Genomic DNA, 27,255 nt, shown 5'->3' on the forward strand with positions numbered 1-27,255 from the left:
GTTTCAACATAAGAAAAGGATTGACTTAGAAATAGAGTTTACTTTTTTAAAAAGAAGGCATTTGATCTCCATGTCCGTGGGGAATTTTAGTTTGATAAGCTGTGTTTGACATGTGAATTGGACCCAAAGCAACAGAATTAAATGAGATCTGCTTATTAGAAAAACACTTTCTTAATAGAAAAGCAAGTGAGTCTTATCTTTTTCAGTTATGTTGAAAATATGGAATATGGCAGAATTCTTTATTGATTTCATGGAAGGTACTAAGAAAAGGTAAAAAGGTGAATGTCTCAGTTGTCTATGATTCTGGAGGGGAATGGAGGCATGAGTAAATCCAAGAAGGAAAATATTTATTTGGTTCTCTTTCTCATGCTTTCAGAATTCATAACATTGAAAAGAAAAAAAGGTACCTTGCAAATCTTTGATTCAGAGGAAGGCAAGTGTATAGAGTTTTGGTTTATTCTTTTCTTAATTCATCTGTGTCTCTCTAACCATGAATGAACTGTATCGTTTAGACAGATGAAAACCATAGCTTAGTGATTTCCCAAACTTGTCTTCACATTGAAATCACCTATGAAACTTGGCAAACTATTGATGCCTGTGTCTCCCTTCCTTCCCTGCTCCCCACTCCATTGTGATTTAATTGGCTTGGGCACCTGGCCTAGGTTTTGGTATTTTTAAAAGATCCCCAGGTGATCCTAAAGTTTGACAAGTTTGGGAACCACAGCTCTAGCCAGTTAAAGCAGACCTGGCCACTATTGTAACTTGTGACTTTTTTTTTGCATAAATGTTTGGATAAATACGTAAATAAGAGTATAAATATTTTGATTTAGGAATCTAGTGCTTTAAATCTAGGTTCTTGCTAGAATATAAGCCCCATAAAAGTAGGTAGCATGTCTGTGTTTTTCTTCATTATTGTATCGTTAGCATTTAGAACAATATCTGGCATATATTGCATGCCTAAATATTTGTTGAATGAGTGAATGAACCTGTCAGTCTCTAGTGAGCTGAGAGTATCCTTTTACCTAATACACCAATGGTCTGAGATAGAGAGGGAGGTGGTTGTGAAGAGCCCAGCCTCTAGAATCAGACTGCCTAGACTCGAATAATGGCTCTGTCACTTACTGGCTGTAGGACCTTAAGCAAGTTACTTCTCTGTGCCTAAGTTTCCTCATTTGTAAAACGGGGGTAATTGAATCTATTTCATGGGATTGTTGGGGGAACTAATTGAATTGATAATGCAAAGTGCTTAGAACAATGCCTGGTATATAATAGTGTCCTGTAAGTTTTAGCTACTGTAAAATTAAAAAAAAAAACTCTGTATTTTCTGCAGTTTGGGTAATTTATCTGTAGAATACTGTTTGAGAGCTAGGGTAGAATAATGGAATCAGCTGCATTAGATGTAGTTAAAGAAGGCTTGACAAAGAAGGTGGTTTTGTTTTTTTTTAGATACCTTAATGAGGTAAATTTGCATACAATCACTTGCATCCGTTTTATTTATTTATTTTTTACCTACATCCATTTTTAATTTTTTTTAAATGTTTATGAGAGAGAGCGCGCACGCGCGATCATGAGCGGGGGAGGGGCAGAGAGAGAGGCAGATACCAAATCTGAAGCAGGCTCCAGGGTCTGAGCTGTCAGCACAGAGCCTGACGACAACGATGACGACATGGGGCTCGAACTCACAAACTGCGAGATCATGACCTGAACTGAAGTGGGGCGCTTCATGGACGAGCCATCCAGGCGCCCCTCCCTTAGCATAGTTTCATTATTTGTCTGTGTTGTTGCATGTATCAGTAGTTTGTTCCTTTTTGATGCCGATTAGTGTCTTATATGGATATAACATGTTTATCTGTTCACTTGTGTTGGATATTTGGGTTAGTTCCAGTTTTGATGACTGTGAATAAAGTTGCTATAAACGTTTTTTAATTTTAATTTTATTTTTTTATAGAGATAGAGTGTGACCAGGGGAGAGGGGGAGAGGGGCAGAGGGGCAGAGGGAGAGAGAGAGAGAGAAAGAATCTTAAGCAGGCTCCACATTCACCAAGGAGCCTGATGTGGGGCTTGATCCCATAACCCTGGAATTATGACCTGAGCCAAAATCAAGAGTTGGAGGCTCAACTCACTGAACCACCCAGGCGCCCTGCTACAAGCATTTTTGCAAGTCTTTGTGTAGACATTTTTATTTATTGTTGGGTAAATCCCTTGCAATGGGATTGCTGGGTTGTATGGCATATATGGCATATCTAACTTTTAAAAGAAACTGCCAAAAAGTTTTTTTTTAACTTTTTAAAAAATTTTTATTTATTTTTGTATGTTTTTATTTTTATTTTTGAGAGAGAGACAGTGTGAGTGGGGGAGGGGCAGAGAGAGAGGGACACACAGAATCCGAAGCGGGCTCCAGGCTCTGAGCTGTCAGCAAGAGCCTGATGTGGGGCTTGAACTCACAGACTGAGATTATGATCTGAGCTAAAGTCGGTCATCCACCCAACTGAGCCACCCAGGTGCCCCAGAAACTGCCAAAAAGTTTTAAAGGAGGTGAATATTCAGTAGGATTTCCAGGGAGAGTCCATTAGTTATCTATTGTTGCATAATAAATTACCACAAATTTAGCAGCTTAAAACAACACATATTTATTATGGCACAGTTTCCATGGGTCAGGAATCTGGGTACAGCTTAGGTGAGTCCTCTGTGTCAGGGTCTCTCAGAGGCAGCAGTCAAGGTGTCAGCCAGGGCTGGAGTCTCATCTCAGTGCTTGACTGAAGAAGGAATTGCTTCTAAGTTCACTTGGTTGTTGGTGGAATTCACTTCTTCAAGGGATGTTGAATTAAGGACCTTGATTTCTTTTTTCTTTTCTTTTCTTTTTTTTCCCTGTGTTCTCAGAGTATCTATTTGTTTATTTTCAGGAATAGAATTTAGTGATTCATGACTTACATATAACACCCAGTGCTCATCCCACCAAGTGTCCTTCCTCCTTAATACCCCTCACCCTTTTAGCCCTTCCCCCCACTTAACAGCCCGCCAGCAAACCTTAGTTTGTGCTCTGTGTTTAAGAGTCTCTTATGGTTTGTCTCTGTTTTTTATATTATTTTTGCTCCCCATCCCTTATGTTCATCAGTTTTGTATCCTAAATTCCACATATGAGTGAAGTCATATGATATTTATCTTTCTCTGACTTACTTTGCTTGGCATAATACACATTGTTCCATCCACATTGTTGCAAATGGCAAGATTTCATTCTTTTTAATCCCCAAGTAACATTCCATTGTGTATATATACCACATCTTCTTTATCCATTCATCAGTTGATGAACATTTGGGCTCTTTCCATACTTTGGCTATTGTTGATAGTGCTGCTGTAAACATGAGGGTGCATGTGCCTCTTCAGATCAGCACTTCTGTATCCTTTGGATAAATACCTAGTAGTGCAATTGCTGGGTCATAGAATAGTTCTATTTTTAATTTTGGGGGGAACCTCCATACTGTTTTCCAGAGTGGCTACACCAGTTTGCATTCCCACCAGCAGTGCAAGAGGGTACCTCTTTCTCCACATCCTTGCCAGCGTCTGTTGTTGCCTGAGTTGTTAATGTTAGCCATTCTGACAGATGTGGGGTGGTATCTCATGGTGGTTTTGATTTGTATTTCCCTGATGATGAGTGATGTTGAGCATTTTTTCATGTGTCTGTTAGCCATCTGGGTGTCTTGTTTGGAAAAGTTTCTATTCATGTCTTTTGCCCATTTCTTCACTGGATTATTTGTTTTTTGGGTGTGAGTTTGATAAGTTCTTTATAGATTTTGGATACTAACCCTTTATCTGATATGTCATTTGCAAATATCTTCTCCCATTCTGTTGGTTGCCTTTTAGTTTTGCTGATTATTTTCTTCTCTGTGCAGAAGCTTTTTATCTTGATGAGATCCCAGTAGTTCATTTTTGCTTTTGTTTCCCTCGCCTCTGAAGACATGTCAAGTAAAGTTGCTGTGGCCAAGGTCAAAGAGGTTGTTGCCTGTTTTCTCCTCTAGGATTTTGATGGCTTCCTGTCTTATGTTTAGGTCTTTCATCCATTTTGAGTTTATTTTTGTGTATGGTATAAGAAAGTGGTCCAGGTTCATTCTTCTGCATATCACTGTCCAGTTTTCTCAACACCATTTGCTGAAGAGACTGTCTTTTTTCCATTGGATATTCTTTGCTGATTTGTCAAAGATTAGTTGGCAGTACATTTGTGGGTCCATTTCTGGGTTCTCTGTTCTGTTCCAATGATCTATGTGTCTGTTTCTGTGCCACTACCATACTGTCTTGATGATTACAGCTTTGTAATACAGCTTGAAGTCTGGAATTGTGATGCCTCCAGCTTTGGGTTTCTTTTTTGGGTTGCTTTGGCTGTTCGGGGTCTTTTATGGTTCCATACAAATTTTAGGATTGATTGTTCTAGCTCTGTGAAGAATGCTGGTGTTAATTTTGATAGGGATTGCATTGAGTATGTAGATTACTTTGGGTAGTATTGACATTTTAACAATATTCTTCCTATCCAGGAGCATGGAATCTTTTTCCATTTTCTTGTATCTTCTTCAATTTTTTTCATAAACTTTCTGTAGTTTTCAGTGTATAGATTTTTCACCTCTTTGGTTAGGTTTATTCCTAGGTATTTTATAGCTTTTAGTGCAATTGTAAATGGGATCAATTCCTTGATTTCTCCTTCTGTTGCTTCATTATTGGTGTATAGAAATGCAACCAATTTCTGTACATTGCTTTGATACCCTGCAACTTTGCTGAATTCAAGTATCAGTCCTAGCAGTTTTTTGGTGGAGTCTTTTGGGTTTTCCACATAATAGATTATCATGTCGTCTGTGAAGAGTGAAAGTTTGACTTCCTCCTTGCTAATTTGGATCCCTTTTATTTCTTAAAAAAAATTTTTTTTTAATGTTTATTTATTTTTGAGAGACAGAGCATGAGTGGGGAAGGGACAGAGAGAGAGGGAGACACAGAATCTGAAGCAGGCTCCAGGCTCTGAGCTGTTAGCACAGAGCCTGATGCAGGGCTCAAACCCATGAATCCTGAGATATGACCTGAGCTGAAGTCAGACGCCCAATTGACTGAGCCACCCAGGTGCCCCAGATCCCTTTTATTTCTTTGTGTTGTCTGATTGCTAAGTTTAGGACTTCCAACACTATGTTGAATAACAGTGGTAAGAGTGGGCATCCTTATTGTGTTCCTGACCTTAGGGGGAAAGCTCTCAGTTTTTCCCCATTGAGGATGATATTAGCAGTGGATCTTTCATATATGGCCTTTATGATCTTGAGGTATTATCCTTCCGTAAGGACCTTGGTTTCTCACTGGCTGTTAGCTGGAGGCTGCTCCAGTATAGCACACTGAGAGGGCAATAAATAGAGTCTTCCAGAAAAATAGAAGTCACATCTTTTTAACATAATCATGGAAGTGACATCCTGTCACCAACATCTGTTGGTTAGAAGTCACTAGGCTAGCCCACTCATGGGGAGGAGATTACACAAGGATGTGAATACTAGATGCTGGAATAATTGATGGCCATCTTAGAAGTATATCTCCCACAGAAGGCATGGTTTAGTGGCAGGTTGGGTCTAAATGGACCAAGGGGAAAAAGTAGCTTGTGAAATTTTCTTCATCTTTCCTGTATCAAACTGTATCTCTTTCTTCCTTCTGTCTTTCACATCAGCCTCTCTCCCCTTCACGAAGAGAGACATAAAGGTCACTCTCACAGTAAGTTTTTTATCTGAGTTGTTTTTGTTTTTATTTTATTTTATTTTATTTTATTTTATTTTATTTTATTTTATTTTGAGAGAGAGAGTAAGCACTCGAGCTAGGGAGGGGCAGTGGGAGAGGAAGAGAGAATCCTAAGCAGACTCCACACCCAACACGGAGCCCAACATGGGGCTTGATCCCACGATGGGGGCTTGATCCCACAACCCTGGGATCATGACCTGGGATGAAATCAAGAGTTGGACACTCTACCAATTAAGCCACCCAGGTGCCCCTTGACTATTTTTTATTGTTGTTAAGAGATTTAATTAAGGCTTCTTCCTGAATCATTTAGTGTTTATAGCTTATTTAAAAAAACATTTTATTATGGAAATTGAGACAGATACAAAAGTAGAATGCTATCATGAACCGTATGTACCTTTCACCCACCTTAAACAATTTATTTATTTATTTATTTTTTGCCAATCTTACAAGTATATTCTACATAGAATAAAATACACTCATTTTATTTTATTTATTTATTTATTTTTTCAACGTTTATTTATTTTTGCGACAGAGAGACAGAGCATGAACGGGGGAGGGGCAGAGAGAGAGGGAGACATAGAATCGGAAACAGGCTCCAGGCTCTGAGCCATCAGCCCAGAGCCTGACGCGGGGCTCGAACTCACGGACCGCGAGATCGTGACCTGGCTGAAGTCGGACGCTTAACCGACTGCGCCACCCAGGCGCCCCAACACTCATTTTAAATGTATAGTTTGTATTCTGTCGGATGCCTATATCCTAACAATCAAGAAGATATAGAACATTTTCACTCCAAAGTTACCTTGTGCCCCTGTTTAATCAGTCCCCATCCTGGTCCTAGGAAGTACCCATCTGATTTCTATTGTTGTGGGTTCATTTTGCCTGTTGTAAAATGTCATAGAAATGTTTGGATTCTTTTGATCACCATGTTTTTGAGATTCATCCCTGTTGCACATTTCAGTAATTCAGAGTTTTTCAGCCTTGGCACTATGGACATTTTGGGCTGGATAATTTGTTTTGCAGACTGTCCTGTGTATTGCAGGATATTTAGTAGCATCCCTGACCTCTATCCACTAGATGCCCATAGCATTCTCCTCCCTTCCTTTGATTGTAACAATCAAAAATGTCTCCAGACATTGCCACCTATACACTAGGGGACAAAATCCCCTCCCTTGACTGGTAGATAACCTTTACAGTAGTTGATCCTTTTTATTGTTGGGCAGTATTCCACTGTATGGCTACACTACAATTTATCCATTTACTGATTGATGGATATTTGGGCTGTGTCCAGTTTACTTTCAGTTTCGGGCTGTTATAGGTAGAGTTGCTATTAACCTTCATAGGAAGTGTTTGTATAGACATGTTTTTATTCAGGATAAATATCTAGGAGTTAGATTGCTGGGTCTTATGATAAATAAATGCTTAACTTTAAAAGAAACTGCCAAATTGTTTGTACATTTTTATAGTCCCACCACTATGGGAGTTCCAGTTGCTCTGCATCCTTGCCAACATTTGATACTTATTCTTTTTAATTTTAGCCATTAGTGTAGGTGTGTTATTTGTCGCTTTAATTTTCATTTTCCTGATGACTGATAGTGTTGAGCATCTTTTTATGTGCTTGTTGTAAAGTGTCTCTTCAAATCTTTTGTCCATTTTTCATTGCATTATGTCTTACTGAGTTTCCTTTGTCTTTTCCCCTATGTGTGCATAAACATATTTAAGAAATTAAATATTAAGAAAGACAATTAAGACAATTGAAATAATGAATACACCTTTATATAGTTTCATATTTATTTATTTATTTATTTATTTATTTATTTATTTATTTTTAATGCTTATTTTTGAGAGAGAGACAGAGAAACAGAGTACGAGTGAGGGAGGGGCAAAGAGAGAGGGTCAGATAGAAAACCTGAAGCGGACTTCAGGCTCTGAGCTATCAGCACAGAGCCCAACATGGGGCTTGAACCCATGAAACACGAGATCATGACCTGAACTGAAGTTGGACACTTAACCAACTGAGCCACCCAGGCACCTTACCATGCATCTTTTCTGACCACAATGCTGTGAAACTAGAAATGAGTCATAAGACAAAAATCTAGAAACAACACAAGTGCATAGAGTTAAATAACATGCTACCAAACAATGAATGTGTCAACCAAGATATCAAAGAGGAAATAAAATAATACATGGAGAGAAATGAAAATGAAAATTCAAGGGTTCAAAATCTTTGGGATGCAGCAAAAACTGTTCTAAGAAGGAAATTTATAGCAATACAAGCCTGCTGCAAGAAGCAAGAAAAATCCCAAATAAGCAACCTAGCCTTATCCCCAAAAGAACTGGAGAAAGAACAAACACACCCAAAACCAGTAGAAGGAAGGAAATAATAAAGATTAAAACAGAAATAAATGAAATAGAAACTAAAAACAAAAAAACAAAAAAACAAAAAAACAACCCAGTAAAATAGGTTAATGAAACCAGGAGCTGACTCTTTGAAAAAATAACAAAATTGAAAAATCTTTACCCAGACTCATCAAAAATAAAAGCAGAGAGAGAGAGAGGACTCAAATAAGCAAAATCAAAGATGAAAGAGGAGCAATAACAACTGACACCACAGAAATACAAAGGATTATGAGAATATTATGAAAAATTATGTGCCAACAAACTGGGCAACCTAGAAAAAGTGGATAAATTCCTAGAAACGTATAACTTTCCAAAATTGAATCAGAAAGAAATAGAAAATTTGAACAGACTGATTACCAGCAATGAAATAGAATCAGGAATCAATCAACTCCCAACAAACAAAATTCTGGGATCCGATGTCTTCACAGGTGAATTCTACTAAACATTTAAAGAAAAGTTGATACATACTCTTCTCAAACTATTCCAAAACATGTAAGAGGAAGGAAAACTTCCAAATTCATTCTATGAGGCTAGCATTACTCTGACCCCAAAGCCAGATAAAGATGGTACAAAAAAAGAATTACAAGCCAGTATCTCTGATGAACATAGATGCAAAAGTCCTTTACAAAGTATTAGCAGGGGTGCTTGGCTGGCTCAGTTAGAAGAGTATATGACTCTTGATCTCAGGGTTGTGAGTTCAAGTCTCACGTTGGGTCTAGAGATTACCTAAAAAAATTATTAGCAAACCAAATCCAACAATATATTTAAAAATTCATTCACCACAAGTAAGTGGGATTTATTCCTGAGATGCAAGAGTGGTTCAGTATTTGTAAATCACTCACTGTGATACATCATATCAGCAAGAGAAGGGATAACCATATGATCATTTCAGTAGATGCAGAAGAAGCATTTGATGAAGTGTAATATCCATTTTTGATAAAAACTCTCAACAAAGTAGGATTAAAGGGAACATGCCTCAATATTATAAAGGCCACGTATGAAAAGCACACAGCTAAAATCACTCAATGGTAAAAAACTGAGAGCTTTTCCTCTAAGATCAGGAACAAGGCAAGGATGTCTACTTTCACCACTTTTATTCAACATGGTACTGAAAGTCCTAGCCACAGCAATCAGACAAGAAAAAGAAATAAAAAGCATCCATATTGGTAAGGAAGAAGCAGACCTTTCAGTGTTTACAAGATGGCATGATACTATATGTAGAAAACCCAAGACTCCACCGAAAAACTTCTAGAATTGATAAATGAATTCAGTAAGGTCATAGGATACAAAGTTAACATATAGAAATCCATTGCATTTTTATACACTAATAATGAAGTAGCAGAAAGAGAAATTAAGAAAACAATGCCATTTACAATTGCACCAAAAAGAATAAAATTAACGAAGAAGGTGAAAGACCAGTATTCTGAAAACTATACAACATTGATGAAAGCAATTGAAGATGACACAAACAAACGGAAAGATATTCCATGTTCATGGATTGGGAGAACAAATATTGTTAAAATGTCCATACTGCCCAAAGCAATCTATACATTTAATGCATCCTGTCAAAACACCAATGCCATTTTTCAAAGAACTAGACAAATAATCCTAAAATTTGTGTAGAACCACAAAAGACCCTGGATTGCCAAAGAGTCTTGAAAAAGAAGAACAAAACTGGAAGTATCACAATCCCAGATTTCAAGATATACTATAAAGCTGTAGTAATTAAAACAGTGTGGTCTTGGCACAAAAATAGACACATAAAACAATAGTACAGAATAAAGAGCCCAGAAATAAACCCACAATTATATGGTTAATTAAATTAAAGCAAAGGAGGCCAGAATATGCAATGGGAAAAAGTCTCTTCAACAAATGATGGTGGGAAGACTGGACACCTATATGCAAAAGAATGAAACTGGACCACTTTCTTTCACCATACACAAAAATAACCGTAAAATGAATTAAAGACCTAAATGTGAGACCTGAAACCATAAAAATCCTAGAAGACAGCACAGGGGGTAATTTCTCTGATATCAGTTGTATGTAGCAACAGCTTTCTAGATATATCTTCTAAGGCAAGGGAAACAAAAGCAAAAATAAACTATTAGGAATGCATCAAAATAAAAAGCTTCTGCACAGCAAAGGAAACAATCAACAAAACAAAAAGCATACTGAATGGGAGAAGATAATTGCAAACAACATATCTGATAAGAGGTAAGTATCCAAAATATATAAAGAACTTATAGGGGTGCCTGGGTGGCTCAGTCGGTTAAGCGTCCGCTTCAGCTCAGTCTGTGAGTTCAAGTCCCGCATCAGGCTCTGTGCTGACAGCTCAGAGCCTGGAGCCTGCTTCAGATTCTGTGTCTCCCTCTCTCTCTGCCCCTCCCCTGCTCATGCTCTGTCTCTCTCTGTCTCAGAAATAAATAAAAACATTAAAAAAAAAAAAAAAAGAACTTATACAGCTCAACACAAAAAAACCCCAAATAATGCAGTGTAAAAATGGGCAGAAAACATGAACAGACATTTCTCCAAAGAAGACAGCCACATGTCCAGCAGACACATGAAAAGAATCTCAACATCACTCATCATCAGGAAAATACAAATCAAAACCATGAGATATGACCTCACACCTGTCAGAATGGCTAAAATAAAAAACAAGAAACAACAGGTATTGGCAAGGATGTAGACAAAAAGGAACCCTTGTGCACTGTTGGTAGGAATGCAAGCTGGAGCAGCCATTGTGGAAAACAGAATGGTAGTCTTCAAAAGATTAAAAATAGAATTCGCGTATGATCCAGTAATTCCACTTTTAGGTATTTACCCAAAGAATATGAAAATGCTAATTCTAAAAGATATGTGCACCCCTGTGTTTATCATAGCATTATTCACAATAGCCAAATTATGGAAGCAGCCCAATAGATGAATGGATAAAGATGTGTGTGTGTGTGTGTGTGTGTGTGTGTGTGTGTGTGTGTGTGTGTGTGTGTAATAGTTACTACTCAGCCATAAAAAAAGAATGAAATCTTGCCATTTGCATCAACGTGGATGGATCTCGACGGTATACTGCTCAGTAAATAACTCAGAGAAAAAAACATACTATATGATTTCACTCGTGTGGAATTTAAGAAACAAAACAAGTGAACAAAGAAAAAAGACAAATGAAACACCAGACTCTTAACTATAGAGAACAAACTGGTGGTTACCAGAGGGGAGGTAGTTAGGGGAATGGGTGAAATAGGTGAAGGAGATTAAGAGTACATTTATTTTGAGGAGCACTGAATAATGTATAGAATTATTGAATCACTATATTGTACACCTGAAACTAATAAAACACTGTATGTTAATTATACTGCAGTAAAAATAAAAGAATGATAAAATATTAAAAAGTATAGGGGCGCCTGGGTGGCGCAGTCGGTTAAGCGTCCGACTTCAGCCAGGTCACGATCTCGCGGTCTGTGAGTTCGAGCCCCGCGTCAGGCTCTAGGCTGATGGCTCAGAGCCTGGAGCCTGTTTCCGATTCTGTGCCTCCCTCTCTCTCTGCCCCTCCCCCGTTCATGCTCTGTCTCTCTCTGTCCCAAAAATAAATAAACGTTGAAAAAAAAATAAATTAAAAAAATAAAAAATAAAAAATAAAAAGTATATACCAAGAACTCTTGTGGGTGCCTGGGTGGCCCAGTTGGTTAGCATCTGACTCTTGGTTTCAGCTCACATCATGATCTCACAGTTAGCAGTGCAGAGCCTGCTTGGGATTCTCCCTGTCTCCCTCTCTGCCCCTCCCCCACTCGTCTCTGTCTCAAATAAATAAACTTAAAAAAAATTTACAATTCAATTATAAAGAGTCAAATATCCCAGTTTTAAAAATTGACAAAAATTTGAACGGGTGTTTCTCCAAATTGTGGCAAATGGAAAATAAACATGAAAATATGCTTAACATCATTTGGCATCAGGGAAATGCAAATCAAAAGCACCATGAGATACCACCTTACACCCACCAGGATAGCTGTACTCAGAAAGGTAATGACAAGTTGGCGGGGATGCAGAGAAATTGGAACCCTTGTGCCCTACTGGTGGGAATATAAAATGGTGTAACTGCTTTGTAAAACAGTTTGGAAATTCCTCAAAAGATTAAACATAGAAAATGTATGACCCAGCAATTTTACTCCTAAGTGTGTGTGTATATATGTATGTATATGTATATGTAAATATGTATGTATGTGTACATGTAATTGTGTGTATATATATATGTATATATATATATCCGAGAAAAACAAAAATACGTCCATACAAAAACTTGTATACAAATATTCATAACAGCATTATTCATAATAGTGAAGAATGGAAACAACCCAAATGTCTATCAGCTGATGAATAAATGGATAAATAAATGTGGTTCTTTTGGTAAGGGATGTTATTTGGTATTTTAAAAAATACTGTTACTTGCTACAACATCTTGAAAATATTCTAAGTGAAAGAAGCTGGTCACAAAAGACCACTTATTATGTGGTTTCTACTATATGAGGTATCTAGAAAAGACAAATGCTCCTTGACCTAGTCTCAACTTTACCCTTTAAAGGGGGGGGGGGGCATTAACACATTAAATTAAAAACAGCATATTAGCAAAATTGTTCATTGTACTCAGATGAAGATGATGGTGACTAGTAATAGTTCATCTTTATTTCATACCTTATAGATCTTTTCAATGATTATTTTTTTAAAAAATAGCATTTGGGGTACCTGCGTGGCTCAGTCAGTTAAGCGTCCGACTTCAGGTCATGATCTTGCTTGCTGTTTGTGGGTTCGAGCCCTGTGTCGGGCTCTGTCCTGACAGCTTCATCCTGGAGCCTGCTTTTGATTCTGTGTCTCCCTCTCTCTCTGCACCTCCCCCACTCATGTTCTGTCTCTCTGTGTCTCAAAAATGAATAAACACTAAAAAAATTTTTTTACAGGCACCTGGGTGGCTCAGTCGGTTGAGTGTCCGACTTCGGCTCCGGTCATGATCTCCCAGTCTGTGAGTTCGAGCCCCATGTCAGGCTCTGTGCTGGCAGGTCAGAGCCTGGAGCCTGCTTCGGATTCTGTGTCTCCCTCTCTCTCTGCCCCTCCCCCACTCTGTCTGTGTCTCTGTCTTTCTGTCTCTCTCTCTCTGTCAAAAATAAACATTAAAAAAATTAAAAAAAATTTTTTTTAATAAATAGTATTTATGGGGTACATGGGGGGCTCAGTTGGTTGAGCATCCGTCTTCAGCTCGGGTCATGATCTCACTGTTTGTGAGTTCAAGCCCTACTTCGGGCTCTCTGCTGTCAGCATGGAGCCCACTTCAGATCCTCTGTCCCCCTCTCTATCTGCACCTCCCCTTCTCATACGCTGTCTCTCAAAAATAAACAAAAAAAGATGGTGTTTATTCAGTGCTATTTATTGAATAAATAAGCAGCATTGAATAAATAGAAAAATAATATGGAAAGAAAAAAGTCTCAATCATAATCCCAAATAATTGATATAGTTAAACGTCAAGGATAAGGAACATAATAGTCCATTCCTAAATTAAAGGATCAGGGTAGTGTTAGGGTTATGAGTTAAGGATAGGGTTAGGGTTAGCCGTCATGCAAAATGGCTGTGAGGGAGTAGACATGGTAAGTAACCAACTTCTGATGAGTATGTAACTGGAGTAGGGCTGGTCTTGCACCTTTGTAAACACTTCCTGAATGTTGGGTATCAGAGGCCCAGAATTCACACTCTTCATTTGTGCTCAGAGCTTATCTTCCCATGGAGGCTATAAAGCTGAATAAGAAAAATGTATTTTTTTTTAATTTATTTTTTAGAGGGAAGGAGAGAGAAAAAGAGTGAGAGTGAGAGAGAGAGAGAGAGAGAGAGAGAGAATTCCAAGCAGGCTCCGCACTGTCAGAGAGGCTCGAATTCACGAATCATGAGATCATGACCTGAGCTAAAGTCGGACATGAACCAACTGAGCCACCCAGGTGCGAGCATACACAAGTTGGGGAGGGGCAGAGACCGAGACACAGAATATGAAGCAGGCTCCAGGCTCCCAGCTGTCAGCGCAGAGCCTGATGCAGGGCCAGAACCCACGAACCATGAGATCATGACCTGAGCCAGAGTCAGGCACTCAACTGAGTGAGCCACCCAGGTACCCTGAGGTAGCCTCCATTTTAATTTCCAGTTTGGATTAACTTTTTGAAAGGAGGAAGATGATAGAATAGTGTGGAGAATAGCCACTAGTGGAAAAAGGAAGAGTTAGAGATCTTGCACCAAATAATTTCCAGTTCTTCAGGGAAGTATGATTAACATTGAAGTCAGGGCACCTGGGTGGCTCAGTTGGTTAAACTGAGTTTAAAGTTGTGTCTCCCTTTCTCTTTGCCCCTCCCCCGCTCATGCTTTCTCTCTCTCTCTCTCTCTCTCTCTCTCTCTCTCTCTCTCTCTCAAAAATAAACATTTAAAAATTAAAAAAACAAAAACATTGAAGTCAAATAGCCAGGGATTAAAATAGTCATAGTGTCCCTAGATCTGGAAGATGTTAGCCCATCATTTTCTAAATGACAACATGGAAGCTAAGAAAGGTTTAAGTGATTCCAAGGATGTAGAAAAAAACAAGATGGAACACAGGGTGCTGCAGTTCAATTTTAGATTCTATATAGTTATGTTTGTTTTACTTCCACACAAATAATATGGTTTGTATTACTTATATTAAAAAAAAATTAAACAACCAAACTTTATGATAATAAAAAGAAAAAGCTTTTGTTTCTCCATCACTTTTTTGGAGCAAATTCTTTTTTTTTTTTTTTTAATGTTTATTAATTTTGAGAGGGAGGCAGTGCATGCAAGTGAGTGTGGGTGGGGCAGAGAGAGAGAGAGAGAGAGAGAGAGAGAGAGGGAGAGAGAGGGAGAGTGAGAATCCCAAGCAGGCTCCGAGCTATCAGTGCAGAGTCCAACGCAGAGTTTAAACCCATGAACCATGCATGACCTGAGCCAAAATCAAGAGTCAGATGCTTAACTGACTGAGCCACCCAGGCACCCCATTGGAGCAAATTCTTAACCACATTCCCTACCTGACTCAGTTTCCTCATATAAGGTAAATTAAATAATGTATGAAAAGTGTGGTTCTAAACTTTGCACATTAGAATCACCTGGGTAGTGTTTCAGTGCCCAAAGCTCAGGCCACAGTGCAGACATAGTATGACTCTGGAATTATTTTTTTAAGTTTCTCAAATAATTATAATGTGTAGCTAAGGTTGGGAACTACTGAAGTTCTTTCAAGGCATATACTCATTTGATCTCAGATATTCTGACTTCAGTCATTTTGGAGTTATTGCGGCAATTCTAATTAGTGGGTATTGGCCTGAAATAAACTAGGTCACTTGGTTCTGATATTTCTGCTAATTGTGTACTATGTATGAGTAGGGTAGAGTCACCCTGGTGAGAAGACAGTTTGGTATATGGTGGGAGAAGCACTGAATTTGAAGGTGAAAGACCAGGCTTTAGTCATTATCCTGTCACAATCCTAGTCTATAATTTGTCAAGTCACAATACCACTGCTGTGATTCAGGTTTTTCCTTTGAGAGTTGGGGGGAGTTAGACTGATTATTATGCAAATTCCTTTCTAGCTCTTAAACTTCAAGTTTGTGAGTTAGTGGGGGTGGGGGAAAGGCAGTTGATGGATTTGTATGCCTTAAGAATAAGTGAGCAAGGGGGGCAGGACACTGATAAAAGCATTGCTGAAGGAGCCAGCTGTGGGATGGGATGGGAGTGGAGGGGGAGGAACAGACTGGGTGAACAACAGAACCTGGAGAAAAGGGAATGGTGTGGGAAAGGGTTGGGAAGCAAGTGTAGGAGACTGGCTGAAGGGAATATTGTTGAAGGTGGTGACAGTGGCTCAGCCCTTGGTAACAATGTGTTCCAGGTTCTTAACCTTACTGTCAAATGACTTCAAGGAAAATGTGGTCAGAGGGGCTCTCCTCAGAACTAGGAGATAGAAAGCAGAGGCTATTTTTGTTGTTGCATGCCTGAGATGGGGTAAGAGTAGAAATATACTTGCTGCTCAGTTGTTTAAGAGGGTAGGAGATAGCTGGCTTTTTTTTTTTTTAATACATAATGCATGCATGTGGTTCAGAAATAAAAACATTATAAAAAAGATATACAGGGAAAAGTCTTGATCCCACCCTCAGCTCCCAGGATTTATTTATACCCTTCTCCCCATAACTTTTTAATATGAAAAAAAATGTTTTTAATACAAAAAAGTTGAAAGAATAATACAGTGATAATAGTTTGCTATATTTGCATCATCTGTTTACCTACCTATCTTTACTGAATACTTTGAAAATAAGTTGCAGACATTATGACATTTTATCCCTAAATACTTTGGCATGCATCTCCTAAGAATAAGGGCATTTGCTATACAATCACAAATAACATTACTACACCCAAGATGTTTTTAAAAATGCCCTAATATCTTCTGTTACTTCACATTCAGTTTTTCCCAACTGTCTTAATAATTTTATGGCTGTTTTCTTCAAAGCAGATCTAAGTAACGTTTATGAATTGCATTTGGTGGTCATATTTGTAAAGTCTTTTAATTGAGAACTGTGTCTTCCCCCATCTCTTCCCTTAAGATTTTGGGTTTTGAAGAGACCAGATCAATTTTGTTGTAGCAAGCCACACATTCTAGATCTGATTATTTCTTCATGTAGTCAAATACTTCTTCATGTATTTGTTCTTTTTGCTCTATCTCCTGAATTTTCTATAAAGGAGAAATTACTTTTAAAGACTTTTTAGACCTAGGCTAGGCATTTTTACTAATAATCATCATAGATGATGACTGGTGTTTCAGGTAAAATCACATCAGAAGGCATAAATAAAAGGTCTCACTGTCATTGTCACCAGGTAAAGCTGGTGAATGTCATATCTTTCCACTCTAAAGATACTTGTTTTCTCTTTGCAATTAGAAAGTAATCTGTGGAATAACCCGTTTGCACCATGGGAGTCTTCTGTTCCCCAGCAGTTTTCACCAGATGGTTTTTAGCATCCTTTGATCATCCTTGCCTGAATCACTTACTTCATTGGAGGTTGCACAATGGTGATTTCAAAAATTCTTTCCTTCTGCATTTATTAACTAGCATTCTGATGTAAAGGAGAGCTTTCCCTCTTTACCAAGGATGAATGCTTCTTAAAAGACAAAGTAAATTTCTTGCTTCATCTTTTTTCTTTAATTATCAATCTTCAGAGTAAGGAATTGATGTCATAGTTACACCTAATAGTGACTTTCTGAGTAATTTTTTTACTCTCTGAGCTATTATTTACTCTGAGCTATTATTATATATTTATGGATTTCTATTTATTCATGGTATTTTAATCAATTTTAGTCATTAATTCTTTTTAATAATTAAATTGTCTCAAATTTGCCGGTAGAAACCCCTTAAACTGGCTCCTGGGTCCTTGTGACTTTGCTCCCTATTTGTGTGAGTGCTTCCTTGCCCTCCTCTGGTACAACATGGTTTTTTTTTGTTTTTTTTGTTTTTTTTTTTCTAGTTTACCTTGAAGCTAATAATTTTTACTGTTTTGTGGGGTTTTTTTGGTATTTCCTTCTAGAGGTTTTTTTTGTTTGTGTTTTTTTGTTTTGTTTTGTATTTTGTTTTTTTTCTTTTTTTTGTCAGAGGGAGTGCGAGTGGGGAAGAGGCAGAGGGAGAAGAAAACAGAGAGACAATCGTAGGTAGGCTCCACGCTGACAGTGTGTAGCCTGATGCAGAGCTGTCTCATAAACTGTGAGATTATGAGCCCAAATCAAGAGTCAGATGCTTAACCAACTGAGCCACTCAGGCACCCCTAGAGTATTTTATTTTATTTAAAAAAAATTTTTTTTTTCAACGTTTATTTATTTTTGGGACAGAGAGAGACAGAGCATGAACGGGGGAGGGGCAGAGAGAGAGGGAGACACAGAATCGGAAACAGGCTCCAGGCTCTGAGCCATCAGCCCAGAGCCTGACGCGGGGCTCGAACTCCCGGACCGCGAGATCGTGACCTGGCTGAAGTCGGACGCTTAACCGACTGCGCCACCCAGGCGCCCCTAGAGTATTTTATTTTTAATACTAACATATATAAAATATTTTTCTCCTCTTTCCCCACTAAAAGTAGCATCCTGTAGTCAATGTTTTATTCCTTGTTTTTTCTTCTCTCAACAATATATCTTGGAGATCATTCCACATCAGTGCATAGAGAGCATCCATATTCTTGCTGCCTTTCCTTTTTATTAGATGTACTATAGTTTAATCAGTCTCTGTTGATGGACATTTTGGTAGTTTCCTATCTTGCTCTTGCAAAAATGCTTTTATTGAATAACCTTGTATATGTGTCATCTAGTAAGGGAGCAGGTTTATCTGTAGGATCAGTGCAGTCAAATGCTCTACCACTGAGCTGTACCCCCTCTTACAGGATCACCAACCAGAAGTGAGATTGCTGGGTTAATGGTATATGTAATTGTAATTTTGATAGATAATGCCTACTTGCTGATGTTAGACAACCACTAGCAATGAGTGAGAATGTCTGTTTTCCTATAGCCTTGCCAAGAGAGTGCATTATTATATTTTTGGATTTTCACTAATCTGATGAGTGAAAAAAATGTTTTCTTATGTGTGAAGATTAACATTTTTTATATGTTTAAAGTTCATTTGTATTTCCTTTCCTTTGAATTTTATGATCATATTCTGTGCCCATTTTTGGACACAATACTTTGTCTAAATTGCTGTTCTCTTTATAATACCTATATATGCATACACATACACATACACAAACCTGTTTTTTTCTATAGTATGTTTATATATGGGAAATTTGCTCTTTCATTGTCAATATTTTTTCTTTGTCATTTTGTTTGTTGTTTGTTGGGTTTTTGTTTTGCTTTACTTATGGTATTTTTTGCCTTGCAGAATTCTTTGATTTTTATGTATTCAAATTTACCCATTTTTTTTTTAATTTTTTTTCAACGTTTATTTATTTTGGGGACAGAGAGAGACAGAGCATGAATGGGGGAGGGGCAGAGAGAGAGGGAGACACAGAATCGGAAACAGGCTCCAGGCTCTGAGCCATCAGCCCAGAGCCTGACGCGGGGCTCGAACTCACGGACCGCGAGATGGTGACCTGGCTGAAGTCGGACGCTTAACCGACTGCGCCACCCAGGCGCCCCCAAATTTACCCATTTTTTTAATGGCTTTGGATTTTATGTCATAGTTAAAAAATCTTTACCCAGTCCAAGAGTATAAAAATTTCTTCTGTACTTTCTTCTAATACTTGTATGGTTTCATTTGTTGCATTGAAGTTTTGGATCCATTTGGAATTTATCTTGATGTGAGGTATAGTTCTAAGTTTATTTTTTCCCTAGGTGGCTACCTAGTCCCACTTAATGAAAAATCTGTTTCCCCCCACCTTTATGAGATACTAAAATTCTACATCCATTTTGATCACTTTTGGGGATTTTAGTCCTCCATTGGTCTCCCATCCGTTTATATGCCAGTACTCACAGTTTTAATTACTGAGGCATTATGTTTTGATATCTGGTAGGACTTGTCCCTTTCCCTACTCTTATTTTTCAGAGGTTTTTTTTTTTTTTTTACTCTTTTTATTTCCATGTGAACTATAAAGTCAGCTTTTCCATTTTAAAAAAGTTAGAATTTTTCTTAATGTTTTATTTTATTTTTGAGAGAGGGAGAGAGTGCAAGCAGGGGAAGGGCGGGGGGGGGGGGGGGGGAGACACAGAATCCAAGCAGACTCCAGGCTTTGACAGAGCCCGACAAAGGACTCCAACCCACAAACCGTGAGATCAGGACCTGAGCCGGAGTCAGACACTTAACCAACTGAGCCACCCAGGCACCCCAAGAAGTTAGCATGTTTTAATAGGATTGTTAGATTCTAAATTAGGGAGAATTGATGTTTATGAGTCTTTTTTCCTCTCTCTCTCTCTCTCTCTCTCTCTCTCTCTCTTTTTGAGAGAGAGACCACGAGCTGGGGAGGGGCAGAGAAAGAAGGAGAGAATCTTAAACAGGCTTCATACTCAGCATGGCACCCAACACGGGGTTTGATCTCACAACTGTGAGATCCTGACCTGAGCTGAAATCAAGAGTCAAATGCTTAACCGACTGAGCCACCCAGGCACCCTGTGAGTCTTTTTGTCTAAGAATGTGGTGTGTCATTCCATTTGTTCAAGTCTTTTTTGTATTTGGATCCTTTATTAGTGTATTTAAAATTTCATCTTGTAACTCTACATTTTCTTTTTAGTTCAGTCCTAAATATTTTGTCCTTTTTGGGGCTGTTATAAATTAAAAATTTCCCCACATATTGATGATTGATTGTCTATGTAATAAAGCTGTTGTTTTCTGTATATTTTGTACCATTCTACTTTGCTGAATCTCTTATTTTTGCTGTTTTCTTGGTTGATTTTTCAAGATGTGCAAGAATACAATTATATCATCTGCTGATAGTGATAGTTTTACATTCTTCCCAATTTTTTACTATTATTAGTCTTGTTTAATTTCACTGACTTTATATACCTATGATAGAATGTTTAATAATATTTAGTAGATATCTGCCCTCTTCCCAACTTTTCCCCATTAAGCAAGCTGCTGACTTTAGGCCAAAAAAAGATATATTTTGTCATGTTAAGGAAGTGTTTATATATTTGATTTTTTTTGAGAAGTGTTAAATTTTGTCAAATGACTTTAAGTATCTGTGGAGATGATCATATGACTTCTTCCCTTAGTTTCCTCATAGTGAGCCTTGCTTGTATTCCTAGACCAAACTCTACTTATGATACATTCTTCATCTAATGTACTGTTGTATTCTATTTAAAATTTGATTTAGAGGGGCGCCTGGGTGGCGCAGTCGGTTAAGCGTCCGACTTCAGCCAGGTCACGATCTTGCAGTCTGTGAGTTCGAGCCCCGCGTCGGGCTCTGGGCTGATGGCTCAGAGCCTGGAGCCTGTTTCCGATTCTGTGTCTCCCTCTCTCTCTGCCCCTCCCCCGTTCATGCTCTGTCTCTCTCTGTCCCAAAAATAAATAAAAAAACGTTGAAAAAAAATTTAATATAAAATTTGATTTAGAATCTTGCATCAACATAAGAGAGATTATAGCTTTCTGCCTGCAGTGTGTATTAGCTTTTGATATTCATGCTATATTTGCTTCATAAAAAGATTTGGAAAGTTTGCTTTCTTTTTGTATGTTCTGGAACAGTTTCAGATCATTAGACTTATCTGTTCTCTAAAGGGTTAATGTTTCCATTAAATTTGTGTGTGATGCTTTTGGGGGGCATTATCATATTTATATAGGTAGAGTGAACAAAAGCTTGAACAAAATAGTCTCTATGGTCCTTTTAATTTCCTTTGTTTCTGTGGCTATTTCCTTCTTATTTCATATTTTATGTATTTGGACTTTCTCCCTTTACTAGATTAACTAGTGGTTTATATTATTGGTTTTTCTTCCAATGTACCAATTTTTGGATTTATTTATTCTGTTTTTCTGGGTTTTGTTTTGTTTTGTTTTTAGAGAGAGTGCAAGCAGGGGAGGGTCAGAGGGAGAGGGAGAAGCTCAAGCAGACTCCACCCCCAGCATAGAGCCCACCGTGGGGCTGGATCTCATGAACTTGAGATCATGATCTGAGCACAAGTCAAGAGTCAGATGCTTAACCAACTGAACCACCCAGGCGCCCCTCTTTTTCTGTTTGTTTGTTTTTTTTTTTATTAATTTCTCTTTTTATCTGTATTAATTCCTTCATTTTGATTTCTTTCAGTTCACCTTACAGGTTTTTTTCCTGACTTTTTGAGTCAGACATTTAACTCCTTCCTTTCTTTTCTTCTTTCTTTCTTTTCTTTCTTTTTCCTGATGTAGGTATTTATCGCTGTGAATTTTCTTCTTTACTGGTTTGGCTGTATTCTTTAGGTTCTAATATGTAGCATTTTCCTTATTTTGGCATTCTCTAGAAATTTTGCAATAATGATTTCTTTTTTAACCCAACTCCAAGGGTTTTGTTGTTGTTTTAAGGTGAAAAGGCCTTTGTTTCTTGATTTTATTTTAAATGTATAATTTCAGTACATTGTACTGAATCATAGTATTATTCTACTGTTACTTTTTGGATTTATAGAGTTTTTTTCTTTTTTAAATTCCAGTATAGAGTGTTATATTTGTTTCAAGTGTACAGTGTAGTGGTTCAACAATTCCATGTATTGCTCAGTGCTCATCAGGGTAAGTGTACGGTTAATCCCATTCACTATAGAGATTTTCTTTATGGACTTTTTAAAAAATGTTTATTTATTTTTAAGAGAGAGAGTGTGCAGGCTGGGGAGTGGCAGAGAGAGAGACAAAGAATCCCAAGTGGGCTTGCCACTGTCAGCGCAGAACCCAGCACGGGACTCAAACCCACGAACCAAACTGAAATCATGACCTGAGCCAAAATCAAGAATTGGACGCTTAACAGATTGAGCCACCCAGGCATCCCTCTTGATGGCCTTTCTTAAGGTCATTTTTTGTTAATGTTCCATGGAGTTTTGAAAAAATAGCTTAGACTTAAATTAAAAAATAATTAAGGAGCATAGTTCTTTCCCTAAGAATTATTTATTAATGTCTAGTATATATATCCATTTAAAAATTTGAAATTATAAAATCAATATTTGACAATAATGTAAAACCATAACAGCCAAGTTAAAGACATTGTAGACTGATACTATCTTTTCTTTTTAAAATTTTCTTACTGTTTATTTATTTTTGAAAGAGAGAGAGCAAGCAAGCCAGGGAAGGGCAGAGAGAGAAGGAGACACAGAATTTGAAGCAGGCTCCAGGTTCTGAGCTGTCAGCACAGAGCCCAATGCGGAGCTCGAACCCTCGAACTGTGAGATCATGCCCTGGGCTAAATTCTGACTCTTAACCAACTGAGCCACCCCAGCGCCCCAGACTGATACTACCTTATTAAAGTGGGAATATTTTTCTGAAGCATGCCAAAATTAGACATTTTCCATGCAAAATTTCTATGTGTACCATAAATAATACTTAGAAAAACTGAAAATTTAATGAAAAATAAAATAAAATTATATATAAAGTAGGAAAAAAGCTTAAATCTATACTTTATGAAGTTTATTTATTTAAAAAAATTTTTTTAATGTTTATTCATTTTTGAGAGAGATAGAGCACAAGTGGGGGAGAATCAGAGAGAGAAGGAGACACCAAATCCAAAGCAGGCTCCAGGCTCTGAGCTGTTGCACAGAACCCAATGCAGGGCTCGAACCTATAAACGGTGAGATCATGACCCGAGCTGAAGTTGGACACTTAACCCGCTGAGCCACCCAGGCACCCCATATACTTTATGAAGTTTAAAATGAGTTTTGAAATTATGTTAGAACAAGCGGGTCTTGTATTTAGTGTGTGTAGAAAATATTTTGGTCTTGGCTCCAAGTATCTGCAAACAGTGTGGCATGATGATGATAATTCATTTTAATTTGACAGGTTTAAAAATGGAGGTAAAGGGAGGAGGTCTCTAAGGCTTAGGGTCCCAGTTTCATGATCCTTTTTTTTTTTTTTTAATTTTTTTAAAATTTTATGTTTTTTTATTTTATTTTTGGGAGAGAGAGAGCGCACACACGCATGAATGGGGAAGGGGCAGAGAGAGAGGGAGACACAGAATCCAAAGCAGACTCCAGGCCTCGTGCTGTCAGCACAGAGCCCGATGCGGGGCTTGAACCCACAAACCACGAGATCATGACCTGAGCTGAAGTTGGATGCTTAACCGACTAAGCCACCCAGGTGCCCCCCACCGTTTCATGATTCTTAAGCGAAGGCAGTATATGTCCTGGAGTTTGCTTCTATACTCTTTGAAATGCTTGTTGAATAGTGGTTTGATCTCAGAAAAAAGATATTCTTTGTAGACTTAATGAAAACTCCATTTTAACATTCTCTAAAGACGTCTAAGTTGACTTGGTAACTTGTATTTGCATTGGCTTCTGTTATAAAGATGTCACCTCTGTAATTTCTAATTTCTATATGATACTGCAACTTTCTCTTTGTCTCTCTTTTTTAGAATTTTTATTTGGCTGCTGCCTTTTGAAATACAGGCCCTAAAAATGCCAGCTTGTTTGGACTTAGAAGATGACCTGAATAAATGATAAAAAAATAAAGACATTTTGGTGAGTGAAATCTTTTGTGAAAGAGTGGTTAAGGCTCAACTTAATTCCAAGCAATGGAATGACTCTACTAAAGTTATGTAGCAAATTAAAAAACTGTTTCCTTTATCATCTAGCGTTTTGTCAAAGGAGAAGATGGTCCTTCAGCCAGTTATCGAAGGTATCAGTATATTTAATGAAGCCCCAAATTCACTAAGTTTGAGTGCCTTCTGTTCCTCTGGGGTTGAGAACTTGATCTATTTTTTTCTTTCTCTTCGAGAGTCCACATACCTCTTAGGAGGGACATCATAACATTTAAATGCATTTCAAATATCTGGTCTATTCCAGCACTGTACCAAACCTAGCATAGTTCACTCACACCTAGCATTGTACTAGTCAATCATGGGAGTTGTAGAAATTGAAAATTGGTGACTGGGCCTTATGCAGCTATAGTGTGTTTCATTTGGCATACAGAGTATTTTTATTTTCCGAAAATGTAAACCTATTTTAAAATCTGGAGATTTCACTGAATATATGGATTTTAGCCTTTTCTTAAAATTCAGAACATCTGCCCAACTCCTCCCATCCTTCCAAAAAGAAAGTAATAAGCTGGAGCAGAGGATAGTAGCTGCTTAGCATAGATGGGTATGTGAGTTTCCTGTTACCCAAATCATTCATACAATGTGTGTAAATACACTTAATATCCAGTGTTCTTCTCTTATTTTATCTGCCTAACCGCTATGAGTATGTAAGTTTGTGGTTTCTGATGCAGATCATAGTGTCTTGTCTTTACAAATGGCAGCCAAGCTGATACTCTGAATAACCTGTAACAATCTTCTACCCATTTTTCAGCTACCTGCACCAGTCCCTTCTGTTCATATGTAAATGTAAATCTGGTGCATATTAGCTGGGTATATATATAATATGTAAGGTATATAAATTTATATATTCATAAATAATATAAATTTATATATTTACAAATATATATGTTTAAATATATTTATTTATTTTTAACCCTACTGTGATTTGGAAGATGTTCATAAGTAAGTTTCTAAGCCTTCCTGATGTCTGTGGAGTTTTACCTTGGAGCAGCACTATGTTGCTGGTATGCTTGCTTTTTTCTTCCTTTTTTTTTTTAAGCTTTTTATTATGAACAATTTCAAACATTTTATAAAATTATACTATAAACAAAAGTGTAATAAGCACCTGTATACTAATCACCTATATTTAACCATTATTAAAATTTTGTCATATTTGCCTAATCTATTTTTCTCTCAATTATTTTAAAGTAAATTACAAGCATCCTGATGTTTTACCCCTGAATGCTTCAATATGCATCTCTTAGACAGAACATTGCCCTATATAACCATAACACCATTGTTATCACACCTAACAAAATTAGTGGTAGTTCACTAATTATCCTAAAAATGTGCTTTACATCTTTTTTCCAAACCAAGACCTAATAAAGGACCATACACTGCATTTGATTTTTAAAAAAAATTTTTTTTCAACGTTTATTTATTTTTGGGACAGAGAGAGACAGAGCATGAACGGGAGGGGTAAAGCCCGAGAGAAGGAGAGAGACACAGAATCGGAAACAGGCTCCAGGCTCTGAGCCATCAGCCCACGGGGCTCGAACTCCTGGACCGCGAGATCGTGACCTGGCTGAAGTCGGACGCTTAACCGACTGCGCCACCCAGGCGCCCCTGCATTTGATTTTTAAAAAAATTTTTAAAAGCTCTTTTAATGTAGAATAGTTTCACCCATCTCTTTCTTCCTTCATTACAACTGACTTACTGAAGAGGCCAAGCCAGTTATGCTGTAGAAATCCTACACTCTAGATTTGTCTGAATATTTCCTCATGATGTTATTTAAGTTATACCTCTGTCTCCTGTATAAAGATTTTATTATATTCAGGTTAAACATTTTTGGCACATTTCACATAATGTTTTATCCTTATTAATGATCCTTTTCTGAATTACTTTATCAACGATCACAAAATTGTGATTTTTCCAATGATATCATTCTTTTTACATTTAAGTTGGCTTCTTAAAAAAGAGCTTTCCTTTATCAACTGGAGCTATTTGGTTATCCTGAAATATTACCCTTAAATTATTTAGTTTGGAAATCTATTTCCAAAAGTAGAATAAATAATATGCTTGCTCTTTAAATTCTCCTGGATGTCACATTTATTCTTAGGTTCTTTACAAAAGATCAAAAGAATGAAATATGGCCTTTTGTAGCAACGTGGATGGAACTGGAGAGTGTTATGCTAAGTGAAATAAGTCATACAGAGAAAGAAAAATACCATATGTTTTCACTCTTATGTGGATCTTGAGAAACTTAACAGAAGACCATGGCGGAGGGGAAGGGGAAAAAAAAAGGTTAGGGAGTGAGCCAAAACATAAGAGACACTTAAAAACTGAGAACAAACTGAGGGTTGATGGGGGGTGGGAGGGGGTGATGGTGGGTGATGGGTATTGAGGAGGGCACCTGTTGGGATGAGCATTGGGTGTTGTATGGAAACCAATTTGACAATAAATTTCATATAAAAAAAAATCAAAAGAGCCCCTGTTAGAAGTGAAACCAACAGATAATCTGGAAGTTTATTATGTGGCGGGTGAGCAAATTAACTGGTGGTTAATCTTAACAAACCCAGAGAGACAGCACATGTTTTCTTGTGATGACCATAAATGAGCAAGTGAGTCTCAAAATGGTCAGCTGTGATGATTTCTGTCTCCAAGAGCAGTCACTGAACTGCATTTCACTCAAAATTAGTTAATTGTTTTGATTATAAATCCTTTGTTAAAGACTAGATTTTAAGTGGACGTTATGTCAATGAATATGTTATCGGGAAGAAGCTTCTTTAAAAAGTTTCTGGAGAGGAGGCCAGCAATTTTTCATACTTACTTTTAATTTCTTCATTTTTTAAGCACCTGTGTAGTGCCATGGTACTTTTAAAGCAGTAA

At 37.6% G+C, this 27,255-nt stretch overlaps 1 protein-coding gene across 6 annotated transcripts in view; it reads left to right on the top strand.

Moving 5' to 3' along the window:
• Nucleotides 1-27,255, top strand: part of NCOA6 (nuclear receptor coactivator 6) — a 109,189-nt gene that overhangs the window by 19,211 nt on the left and 62,723 nt on the right. For all 6 annotated transcript variants that reach the window (XM_040447269.1, XM_040447263.1, XM_040447265.1 and 3 more), the window contains one exon: nt 24,205-24,310. The gene's annotated coding sequence lies outside the window, so the exon portion shown is untranslated. The remainder of the gene's footprint in view (nt 1-24,204; nt 24,311-27,255) is intronic.

Source organism: Herpailurus yagouaroundi, unplaced genomic scaffold (assembly GCF_014898765.1).
Source record: "Herpailurus yagouaroundi ecotype Mexico unplaced genomic scaffold, PumYag 196, whole genome shotgun sequence".
NCBI lineage: Eukaryota > Metazoa > Chordata > Mammalia > Carnivora > Felidae > Herpailurus > Herpailurus yagouaroundi.